Genomic DNA, 12,620 nt, shown 5'->3' on the forward strand with positions numbered 1-12,620 from the left:
TGTCACAAGACCTATATCATGAGCTCTCGTCATCAACCCTTTTTCAGCAACTTTTGCACCATTGCAAACATGAAGTGAGTTGATTCCGAGTGTGTATGGGTAGTGCATGTAGAGAGAGATACTTGTTGGATTCAAGAATGCTAAATTTTGGGCGAAAGGTCAGCTTTTGAGCCAGGATGAACGTGGCAATCAGTACTCGTGGGTTCAAAGGTCACAAAACTAAAAAAAAATTACAGGCATGTTTTGAATTTCGCATCGTATATCATACCTGTAATTTCTTTTTCATGCCTGTAATTTTTTTTTAGCTTTGTGACCTTTAAACGTACTGGTACTGTTTGCTGTCAACCTAGGTTAAAAGCCTACTTTCGCCTCAAATATGGCATTGTTGAACTCAAAAAATATCCCTATTTACATGCTCTTCTCAGTTGCCCTCAGAATCGACGTTATTCGCTTCACGCTGACAATGCTAGCTCTGTTTGGCAGGGCTATACCAGCATTATAAGCTTACAGCCTCCCACAACAGCCCCGCTGACTGCCATAGACAAAACCGCTGGTAGTGCCTCAGAAATACGCCAATCTTGAATCCAAAACTTGCATTAATCTTCGTTTTCGAGCACCCACCTCGCCTAGGTGCACGATTTGCTCAGCCGCACTTGTAAACTTACGCGAAGCCTACTTTTCTCTGTCTATGTGAGGGAAGCATTCGTATCAGCTGCCATTGTTAATCTCATTCAACCCATGAGCACTCGGGCGAAAAGAAGCCTTGTTAACAAAAGAACGCTAGCTCTGCGCTTGCTTTCCGCACCGTGCTACATAGTCGATGGCCGCCACAATATCTATCTGACATTAAACTGGTCCAATAATCATTTCCATTCAAGGTAATATATTACCAGGTCCATGGGACAATTGTGATTTACAAATTTAAGTAGGACCATCCTGAACCACTGATAATTAGTGGTGGTTTCCAGGTGTCCGGAATGGGTAAGCGTACCTGCTAGCATGCTACACCCGTCAGGATTGGTCCAAAAATTGTCTAAATATTGTATGAAAAGATACAGGGTATGAATCACTGTAATAAGTCAAAGCCGGGAATACTGTAGCTGTCGTCATCACCCCTTTTTCAGCAACTTTTCCGTTGCAGGCGTGAAGTGAGTCGATTCCGAGTGTGTTTTGGTAGTGCATGTAGAGAGAGATAGTTGTTGGATTCAAGAATGCTAAATTTTTGGCGAAGGTCAGCTTTTGAGTCAGGATGATCGCGGCAAACAGTACTCGTGGGTTCAAAGGTCACAAAACTAAAAAAACAATCACAGGCATGTTTTTAAATTTTGTACATCATACCTGTAATTTTTTTTTAGTTTTGTGACCTTTAAACCTACCGGTCACAAAACTAACAAAAAAAATTACAGGCATGAAAAAAAAATTACAGGTTTGAAATAAAAATTACAGGCATGAAATAAAAATTACAGGCATGAAATAAAAATTACAGGCATGAAATAAAAATAACACGCATGAAATAAAAATTACAGGTATAAAAAAAATTACAGGCATGAAATAAAAAAAATTACAGGCATGAAAAAAAATTACAGGTATGAAAATATATTACAGACATGAAAAAAATTACAGGTATGAAATAAAAATTACAGGTATGAAATAAAAATTACAGGCATGAAATAAAAATTACAGGTATGAAATAAAAATTACAGGTATGAAAAAAATTACAGGTATGAAATAAAAAAAAATTACAGGTATGAAATAAAAAATTACACCTGTGGCCTCATTAAGCCTCCGTACTTTTGTATTCTGATCACGTGAAAATTATAAAATTTTAGAACCTGTTTTCTACTTGTTTCCTGTGTACAAACTAAGCAAACTAAGCAGGTACACTAGGTATAACATTGAAACTATGGTATGGTTGTCAAGACAGAAAGTTATATTTGCCTTGTGAACAGATGCAGGCCACATCAGGTTCTTTTTTTTCACAGCATTTTATTGCAATGATGAATGCAAGAATGGGTGAACAAGTAGAAACAAGTCAATAATGATAAAACAACATATCAAGTCATTATGTATTATTTTGCTTTTAAAAAGGCATTTTTAATTTTTTTTCTCTCAAATAACAGCCTTAAAAACAACAGCAACACATTTTTTAACATTCAACAATACACTACGTAGAATGCCACCTATCCAACAAATCCCAACACAAAAACACACAAAAGGGTTGAACTTTGAAGGTTTCCCTATTGCAAATACTGAATAAATCTGCATGAATAATAGTTTGTGTGTAGCAAATGCTAAATGACAATTATCTGAATAATTTTTCCACCACAAAAAGAAAATGATTTAAAAAAATCTTCAGGGACTTATGTAGCAAATTTCAAAGAAATCGGATAAGCCCTTTCAGAGAATACAGATTTTTTTACCATAAATGGCATAAATTGCCCTAAAAAAGACAAATGGACAGATGTACTGTCATTGGTTGTGCAAAAATCAGTGTCTGATTCCACCACCACCACCACTTCTCCATTTCCTTCTGTTCCAGTTTTAGGCAGCAATGTTGGACATTCAGTGAGCAAGGTGATATCTGCAACATTTCGCAAAATCTATCAGCAATATAAATCACTAGGCCATATGTATGTTGGGGTTACAGCACACAATCTTATTTGCGCTAGTGATATGGATGTACATTGTATCTTCAGACAGCATCAAACTAAAAAAAATTATAAATCTAAAAATTTACTCAGAAAAAAAAATTAGCACAGCTTTTCTCATTTGGAAAAATTTTTTTTTAGAAATTTACAATTGTATATCCCTGTCCCCAGATCTAATGGTCCATCCCTAAGATTTGCATGGAGTGAATATGTCTTTCACATCTTCAGAAATGGCAAATTTTCAATAGATGGTCACTTGTCTTTTGGCCTTCATGCTAGTGGCATTCTTGCACTAATTGGAAAGAAACAAACTGTCCTGTGACTTTTTTTCAATCTGCCAAATAAGTGATATACCATTAAAACAACTATACTGCCACAAGCACACTGTACTACTCCTAGTCCCACGTGGTATTTCGGTGGCAGCATACTTGACAAGGTCCCAGGTATAACTGGTAAGACGTCTCGTGTTTTGTATGAAAAATGTCAATAATTTTTCGGTTTTGGTAGAGCAATGGGGTGTGAATTTATTAGAATATCTTTTTTTTTTCTGATCGTGAAACAAGACAGGAACAACAGTGACACAGGATCATGTTTACTTTCCAAGATTTTATTCAATTCAACATTACAACTAGTAACAACACAATTTTACATGATCAAACTTTCTAAGGTTAACAAAAGGCGAAGAGTGAATAAAATTAACGTTTTCCTGTGGTAAAAAACTTACTTAGGGAGTTGTCATTATTTACGGCTTTTGTGGTGGTTAAGCCCAATTCACGTGCCGCGTGCCATGCGCTGCGAGCCCAGAGCCAAAGCTCACGGTGCACAATAAAAATAGGTGCATTTTCACCCTAATTTACTTTATCGATTCATCTTCACTGTTAAATCACATTTAACCCTTTTTCTGCCAGACAGTATAACTTCAGCCAAGTCAGTAAAAAGCGGTATTCCAAAACATGACATAATTATATTTTCACCCACTTGGCTTGGTATGTTATAGCATCTTTAGTCCAAAAAAAATCAAGTTTACAGTATTTATGTTTCCTACAACTTTCAAATATACAGTATTACGTTAAAATACATTTCATTGATTTTAACATCTTGACCTGATTGTGAAATATGGACTTGGCAGGAAAAGGCGTCCTAAAGACGCCTTGTATGTGCATAAAGTAGTGACCTGCAATATGTGTGTTCATGAATTCAACATGTGCTGGCCGGTAAGGGACTGGAAAAAAATTATAGGGAGGGATGGCGAAATTTTCATAATGATGCTGAGAAAAGTGACTCTCCCCCATTAATAATTGGGGTATATAAGCCGAATTCACGTGCCATGTGCCGCGTGCCAAAGTTCACCATGCATGATTAGCATTAGACATCAAATCAGGTCCAATAATCGTAATCATTCAAGGTAACTAAGAAATTTACCAGGTCCAAGGAACATATCAATGATCACAAAGGCAATGGGGTCATCTTGAACCACGAAATAGTGGTGGTACCAGGTGTCCGGAACCGGTAAGCGTACCCTGCCAGCTAGCCGCACCTGTCAAGATTGACCCAAAGCAACAAATCCATTGTTATTTGGTGAATTCACCAAATTACTTTTGTGAGTCAAAATTTGGTAAGCTCTCACTCATCATTCAAGAAACAGACAGCTCATATTTTGATACAACATCTCCATATCTACCGTAGAACTTCTTAAATGATTTCACTAATCTACTTTCTGAGAATCCTTGCCTCACTAACGTTTGAGCTAATAGGCTGTGTCTAACTCGAAAGTCTTCATATGAATTGCATGCTCTACTGTATCTAAGGAGTTGTGAAATATACACACCATAAGCTGGAGATGATGGTATATTGCTCGACAAAAACGGAAAGTTTATGATTTCAAAATTGAAATCGTCTCTTTTGTCATACAGCTTAGTATGTAGTGTATTATGTCTATTTCAAACAATACGTCTAGGTATGATGCAAGTTAAGCTAGAAATAGGTGCATTTTCACTCAAATTCACTTTTTTCGATTCATCTTCACTGTTAAATCACATTTAATAGACGCCTTGTGCATAAAGTAGTGACCTGCAATATGTGTGTTCACGAATTCAGCATGTGCTGGCCGGTAAGGGACTGGAAAAAATTATAGGGAGGGAGGGCAAATTTTTCAAAATGATGCTGAGAAAAGTGACTTTTCCCGATTGGTATGTCATTCCTGTATGTGCTATAGTCAACATCAATAATATTTTATTTGACAAATATTTACTAATTCATAAAGGGACACCTCATCCTACCAAATAGTAAGGCTGTTGCACTAATATACTGGCAAATAAGTTAAATCCAGGTCAAAGGTCATCCTGGTTAATTGATATTTTTGCTGTACACTTTCCTCCAGCAAACATCAGACCTATAGCCATATTAACTAGGTCAAATGCCATCCTGGTCGCTTGATATTTTAGCAGAAATCTCAGGTAACATAATCATCTATGTCCTGTCAACTTGAGACCTCCAATTCTGTTAGCTAGACTATAATTTATAGATGTGCATAATTAGTGAGGTACAGGATGATTTGAGGGTTGAAGGTTGGTGTCCCATACCAGTCAAAGTTTGATAGACACCAGCTGTCTTTGACTCTTGCGTAGGATAAGCCACAGCTAAATAGGTAGTTGCAGAGGGGGATAGCGCAGGTCAAAGGTCATAAATTCTCAAAAATAATATTGTAAAAAATCTTCTTAATATTATCATGGCTTACAACCTAGATATTTGAATTATAGCAACCTTACCATATGGTCTACAAAACTAAAATGTACAGAATTTTGATAGATCAATTTTTAATGTTCGTTACAATTTTACGGGCAGTGTGATTTTGAAAAATACTGGCCTCCCTCCCTATAATTTCTCTCGAATCCCTTTCTGCATGTGCCCCCTGATGTAGAATTCGTAAACCCACATTCGCTGGTCACCAGTACAATTGCATTTAGAAGGTTGCGCTAAAGCCCGAATGTCGGTTTATCCATGAAAATGAATCAATGAATTAAATTAGAGTGAAAATGCACCTATTTCTAGCTTAACATGCTAATCATGCATCGTGAACTTTGGCTCGCGGCATACGGATCATGGCTCCTCGCATGCGGCACATGAATTAGGCTTACCCAATATTTTAGGCCTCTCACAAGCTGTTACTGCATATTTGCCACAAGATTTGCAGTAAATTTGCAGCAAACTATTTGCTGCAAATATGCAGGTGGTTCATTTTTCAGATGCCAATTAGGTTTCTTGTGAACTTGTTGCAAATATGCAGCAAACTCCTTACTGCAACCTTGCTGCACACTCCCTACAGCAAATTATTTTGCATGTTACTGCACATTTGCTGCAAACTACACATGCAAAATTTCCTTCATAAGTTGGCATAATTCCACAGCAGACAGGTCTGTAATAAACTTTTACCAATTTCAGCAACAGTAAGAAAACTAAATACATTTTGAAATGGATGAGAGATACTGAAAACCAAAGATGCAACACATTTGAGTGACAGCAAAATTTCTTGTATTGTACCACAAGATGCTTCGCAGAACCCTGCTGAATGAAATAGTCCCCGATTATGGATTGTTTGAGCTTTGTGTGCTACCAAAATGATTGAGAAGTGGATTATGTTAGAGCACACCCCACCCCGAAGGCACTTCTATTGAAGTATTCACATCAGATTCTGCAATTTTGATATATCATGACTTAAGAAAAATATTCACATTTTCCTATTTTTGACAGCTTGATCTTTGACCCGCATTGACACATTGCAAGTGGTCACCTCACCTGAAACATACGGCAAATTGATTACAAATTTGCATATTCCCAAAAAATCATATTGGGTAAAATATTTTACAGAATATGACTGGAGACAATGACATGATAAGCTCTTGTTTTACAGTTTCTTTGTTTTTGATGTACAGCAAAAGTTTGGGGAATTCAAAATGATCGATCTCTCAATCTCTTCCACGGTGATTGTTCTGGTTACTTGATATTTTTGCTGTACAGGCATAACAAGTGTTTAATTGTCCAAAAATATAAGACAGGGGAGGTAGGAAAAATGATCAAATAAATCAAATTCTTGTTCCCCAGCACCTTGTGTCTATATTGTTATATACCACTTCCCTTACCGAAAATTATTTCTACTGCAAATTTGCCGTAAGTTTGCTGCAAATACGCAGCAAGCATATAGCTTGCAGGAAGGAGTTGCAGAAGTTTGCAGGTAGATGTGACCCTCCTGCAAACCCTTAAGTCAGTTTGCAGCAAATTTGCGGTAAACGACTAAGTTGCTGCAAATTTGCGGCAAACCAGATTATTGCTGCAAATATGCAGCAACACATGATTGACATATTTCCCACTATTTCATTACCAGGGAGTACACACTACACACTGAGTACTGTTGCACTTCGTTACCAGTCATGAGTAAGCAACATAAAATTGATCTTTCATTTATATTTTATGTTCATTTATTTCATAACAGACAATCCACTTTTTAAATTATAATAACTGGTAATGCTAGATAATGAACAGCTTCAGTTATGCTGGTGAAAGCATTGCATGGATATAGAGTGCATCTATAGTATATACTGTAGTGACATGATGTAATAAAAGTGCCCTTTGACAATCTGGTTGGGTAAATTATCATTATGATTATGGTTGGATCGAAAACTGAATTTTTAGGGAAACAAATTTTTAAAACAGGGACTTGTCTGTCTTGCAAGTTACACCCTGTATTTTCTGCGAATGATACCAAAATGCAAACTGTTTGGAACGAAATGTGCGTTTGATGATGGTCTGTAAGGACACGTCGTAGACTTTTGTTACTGCAAATCTGTACAGTAATGTTTCCGCTACTACCTCCAAGCAGAGTAGTGGCTGTGCTCCAAGCTATTCATCCCATCAATATAGTACACATATAGTCATATACGGTACGTACAATGCACTGCAGCTAAGTTACAGTCTGTCCCATCGATGCCGCTGACAAAATCTCGCCTTCTGATAACATGGGTCGAGGTAAAAGGCTTTTGTCCATGTTTTCAGCGTTAGAGTTATATTGCCGAGCACAAATTTGAGGTTTAGGATTACACTCCATCCAGAGTCGCTGTACGAAAATTCAAAGCGCCGCTTCACCAACGTCCAACACGTCCTGTGTATCAGCTGCGAGCAGCCGAGCCGACATGTTTACACTCTCCGGTCACGGTTCATCAAGGTCAGTTCGCGCATTGATATTGATTCTTCGTGCTGAAAGAATTTTTACTCTCTTTTTAGTCTTTCTATGATAAAAATAACCATTTTCATTAAACATAATAATTAAATTAAATGCTATATTAAGTATGAAATATAACGGATTGGTGCAGATGTAGAGTCAATTCCAGCATTTAAAAACGGGACTACATTATCAATCGCGTAATGATTTATAGATCTCACTTCCGTTATCGTCATGAGGCTTGATCGGCGCGAAGTTAGATTTTAGTACCATCGGCCAGTGTCGGCTGCGTGCTTGTGAGCGGGGAGTTTTCTAGTGGACAATTTCGTGATCTTTCTATGGAATCGCCAGCCAAATGATATCACATAGTTGCTAAAACGTGTACACAGTACCAGGGACAGGCGGAGTTCTAAATTTGTGAACGCGAGCGGCAGTAAAGATGCCGACTATATTTTCTGAGTACGGTATTTACACACAGCACGGTGAGAGACCTGCAACCGGACCGGAATCGTCCAGCGTCTGCGAGCCGTTCAGAAATGTAAGTCAATGTACCGTTCGTCTGTACATCGATCTCTATATTATGTTCTGTAATCGTTGTATTGCAGTCTTTACCTAAATATAAATTTTCGTTGAGTACAGTACTGATTCATACTGAATTCACTTTCGTTTCACAACAGTTACTTACAGTAAGTGCTGAGATTTTTGCAGATTGTCGCCGTCGTGTATGTAAACAACATACGGCGAGTTGTCCGCTGTCGGACATTTTAATCATTATTAATTTAATTTCGATCATGAATATTATGCATTTTCTGCTTCAATTTTTCAACTTGATTTTGTCTCATTTTCAAATAATTATCGATTTCTTTCATGAAATTTACAATGTTTGGTCAAACGGTAAAGACTTACACTCTTCCCTGAACGATTTATATTTTTCAGAATCCATTGCTGGTACACTAAAGGGGACAAGAAATTCAGAGAACAGAAAGCCAAATCGCAGCCTCAGACAGTAATGTAAATGTTACATGAAACTTCTCAAGTCAAAAGAAAATCTTGACATGATCATGACACTTCTGTGGCATGAAATGAACATGCATATAAAATAAATTGTACCACAATTGAATTTAACCTTTTTTTCTCTGTCATCTTTTTGTTTATAATAACTTTATTTGCGCTGACCATTGTTTCTCGTGAAACTGGTATTTCAGAGTTTAGTTGGATAAATAATATTTATATATTGGCGGACTGTGGACAGCACAAGATGTGTTTTATCCAACTAAACTCTGAAATACCAGTTTCACGAGAAACAATGGTCAGCGCAAATAAAATAATTTGCTGTATGGAGTTTGCGGCAAATTTTCAGTAACATTCAAATTAATTTGCCGCAAGTTTGCTGCAAGGATTGTGCCGCAAATTTGCTGCAAAGAGTTTGCAGCAACGTTGTGGCAGGGAGTTTGCTGCATATTTGCAGCAAGTTCACAAGAAACCTAATTTGCATCTGAAAAATGAACCACCCGCATATTTGCGGCAAATAGTTTGCTGCAAATTTACTGCAAAGCTTGCGGCAAATTTGCAGTAACAGTTTGCAGGAGGCCTAAAATTTCGGTAAGGCTTTGGTCAGTACTCCACAATGTTGGTCGCTCTTACTCTATAAATTAGAGGACACTCAGAATTGAATCTCCAGACAATTACTTTCACGCCATGCTGCTCAAGAACCAGAATGAGGTTATACATCCCATAATGCAATGCATGGTAACTTATAGCAACGTACTGCAGATATCATATTTCTGATACACTACATCCCTCCTTTCCTTGGATATACACATTTTCATGGCAATATCAAATGAAATGTTAACACAATGTTAGAAGCAATCTGTTCAATGTTCATAAACAGTCTTAAACTGGTTGTGATAAAACGATCATGTGATAAAACGATCATCTAATGAACTAATAAATGCAATGATTGTGGTCATCAAAATCATTTTCTGTTAACTGTCTCATTTGAAATAAATCCGAAATTTCAATGATATTGACAAATATGTCTTAGAACATTTTCAGAGTTACCACTCTGCCCACTACAAAGTCTGGATACTTTGTTGGGAATCTTGTGGATCTGGTAGGTCTTTCCTTACTCCCTACAGTAGGAGATTTTAATGTCTGTTTACCTTTGTTCACACTTTCTGGTACCAACTGGTCATCACATGATACGTTGATACATATTGGATCATATCACAAAACAAATCAATGTGGAAATGCATGACGTAGGTCAATATCCTTGTACCAACTTTGAATAAAATCGGTTGAGACGTACCTGATTTATGGCTAAGGACATGAAACAATTGTAACTAAATGGCTGCCATGTGGCCATATTTGATCATATCACAAAACAAATTGACAGGCACATGTATGACATACCATAGGTTGATGTCCTTATATAAACTTATACAAACTTACATTAAAGTCGGTTGAGATGTACCTGAGTTATAGCTCCATACATGACAAAATCGTAACAAAATGGCCACCGTGCCATATTCGATGGTATCACAAAACAAATTGATGTGCATATGTATGACATGGGGAGTAATCCTTGTACCAAGTTTGAATGAAATCACTCCAGGCATCTCTGAGATATCTGCGTGAACAGACGGACGGACGCACGCATGGACATGTCCGAACCTATACATCAATCCCTACTAAATCCTGACTAAAAAACTTGATCCCAGGGATCAGGTCCCTGGCCTTTAATTTGTCGAACCCTAAAGTAGCATACTAACTGTATACTGTTGTCTCAACGGTGCTGACAGATCAGTGATATTCTTCTCTTTTAAGAATTCATCAACCATTTGCTCTGTAAGTTCTACTCTCTGTTCAGTTAACCGATCTTGCATGCTGTCACGTGAGCTGCCAGCCAGAAATGGATTCTGCGGCAGCTCATCTTCTGCATGTAAAGGATGTTTCATTATAAGCATCATCATCATCAAAATTTGATTTATCAAGATCCTGGAGTTTACATGTTTTCTCCTCCTTCTGCCATATTGTGTTGGGCCTCTATTACTTATTTTTTATCAACCCTTACATATATCACATTAGCAAAAATGCACATCTCAGTAGTAGTCAGCCAAAGGGTTGAACAGTTGGCCGACTACATTGAAAGAACTAGTGCTGCGTATCGTAATGATTACAAATTAATCGCTGATGCAAAATATTGTTAATATCACGCATAAAAAATAGAAAACGGGAGAAAATTGTCGTGCATATGAACCGGCATACGCAAAAAATGCTGGGATTGAAGTTTAGAAAAGCGCCCCTGTGTCAATAACTAGATTCAAAAATTGCCAGATTTTAGAAGGAACGCTCTAGTTTTCAGCTTGCAAGTGGAAGGTGGGCAGTGCGGTTACCATTGCACCAGGTAATGATGGCATAATACGTCCCTTGTTTAACACAATAGGCTCTTATCATGGTAAAAATTGTCATTTTTGTCCAACATTTTTACACATTACCGAAAATCTATACCTGCACTGCTGCAGGGTTTGACGTCGTGTACGAACGTGAACTGCTTTCATCAGAGGGAAACTGGGCATAGTTGTCATACAAACGCATATGCAGTAACAAATAATTCTATTTTATCATGAATCAATACAAATAACATTGCCAATCTTAACCCCTATAGCGCGACACCAAGGGCTAAGCCCTATATGATATTATAACTGAGGGTAGTCTTGTAAGTTCTGTTGTCATAGCGGCTATTCCAACAGTTCCAGTACTGATAGCCTTGACTCCTATACATAGGCCTGGACATAGGCGTTACCATCGGCCTAAATTGGATACATCAGCTACATCCAATTGCCATGACAAATTTCATGAACTGCTTCTTTTATTGCAGAAGCCTTTAGGTCTCCATCAGATTCGTACTTCATTATTTGCTCTTTCCATCAAGGACTTGAGAAGGTTGCATGTCTATGCATTGGGATTGTCTTTGACAGATCCGAACAAACAACCGTACAGACTGGTTAGTATTATTGCTGACATTGCACTATACAGACTATACAAGCCTGTTCGTGCTGAACCTATGACTGATGATCATCGTCATTTCATACATCTTCCATTTACTAACAAAGGAATTGATGCCATTAATATCAGCAATATACTACACAACAAAAAGGTTACATCAACTATACCTGTATACTTTAAGAACCAGTCTGTACCTATTCTGTCATATCAATACACCAAGACAATCTCCAATAAAATATTCAATTACAATAAGGCATTGCGGCACTTAAAATTGATGAATTCCTTCAAACCCAGCATCCTGTGACTGCTCTACATCTCCCTTCAAATATACTCCAGTTGGCCATGTCATCACTGGTGATCTGAACTTGGTTGAACATCACCACCTTCGTAAGATATTATCTTGTGGACCCAAGTTCAGAGAACCTCGCAGGATCAACTGGAACCATAATTTTAAGATCATTGTGGACTCAGTTGAAGATTATGCCAGGAAATGGGCTAAAAGGGAGGATGTAGAGTTGGACACACTGTCAGAATGGGTCAAATCTGTGAGGAAAATAGTGTGTGGCCGTATTGGTCGACTAAGATCACATGTTTGCAGAAGACCCTATTCTGTATTTAAAGATCCTGATGCTGTTAAGTGTTTGAATGATATCCATGACAAATATGTTGTCGTCCCTGCTGATAAAGCTGCCAATAACATTGTATTTGTCTGTAAGAAGTATTATTTTGAATGTCTTATAGACGAACTT

At 37.5% G+C, this 12,620-nt stretch overlaps 2 long non-coding RNA genes across 2 annotated transcripts in view; both read left to right on the forward strand.

Annotated features, from left to right (window-relative positions):
- The window catches only part of LOC139120884 (uncharacterized), a 466,659-nt gene that overhangs the window by 124,151 nt on the left and 329,888 nt on the right, over positions 1–12,620 (forward strand). The gene's annotated exons all lie outside the window — the stretch shown is intronic.
- Positions 7,985–8,874, forward strand: LOC139120877 (uncharacterized). The gene is made up of 2 exons (XR_011549161.1): positions 7,985–8,401; positions 8,800–8,874. It is a non-coding gene; the product is annotated as an uncharacterized lncRNA (long non-coding RNA).

The sequence above is a fragment of the Ptychodera flava genome, chromosome 20 (genome assembly GCF_041260155.1).
Source record: "Ptychodera flava strain L36383 chromosome 20, AS_Pfla_20210202, whole genome shotgun sequence".
Taxonomy (NCBI): domain Eukaryota; kingdom Metazoa; phylum Hemichordata; class Enteropneusta; family Ptychoderidae; genus Ptychodera; species Ptychodera flava.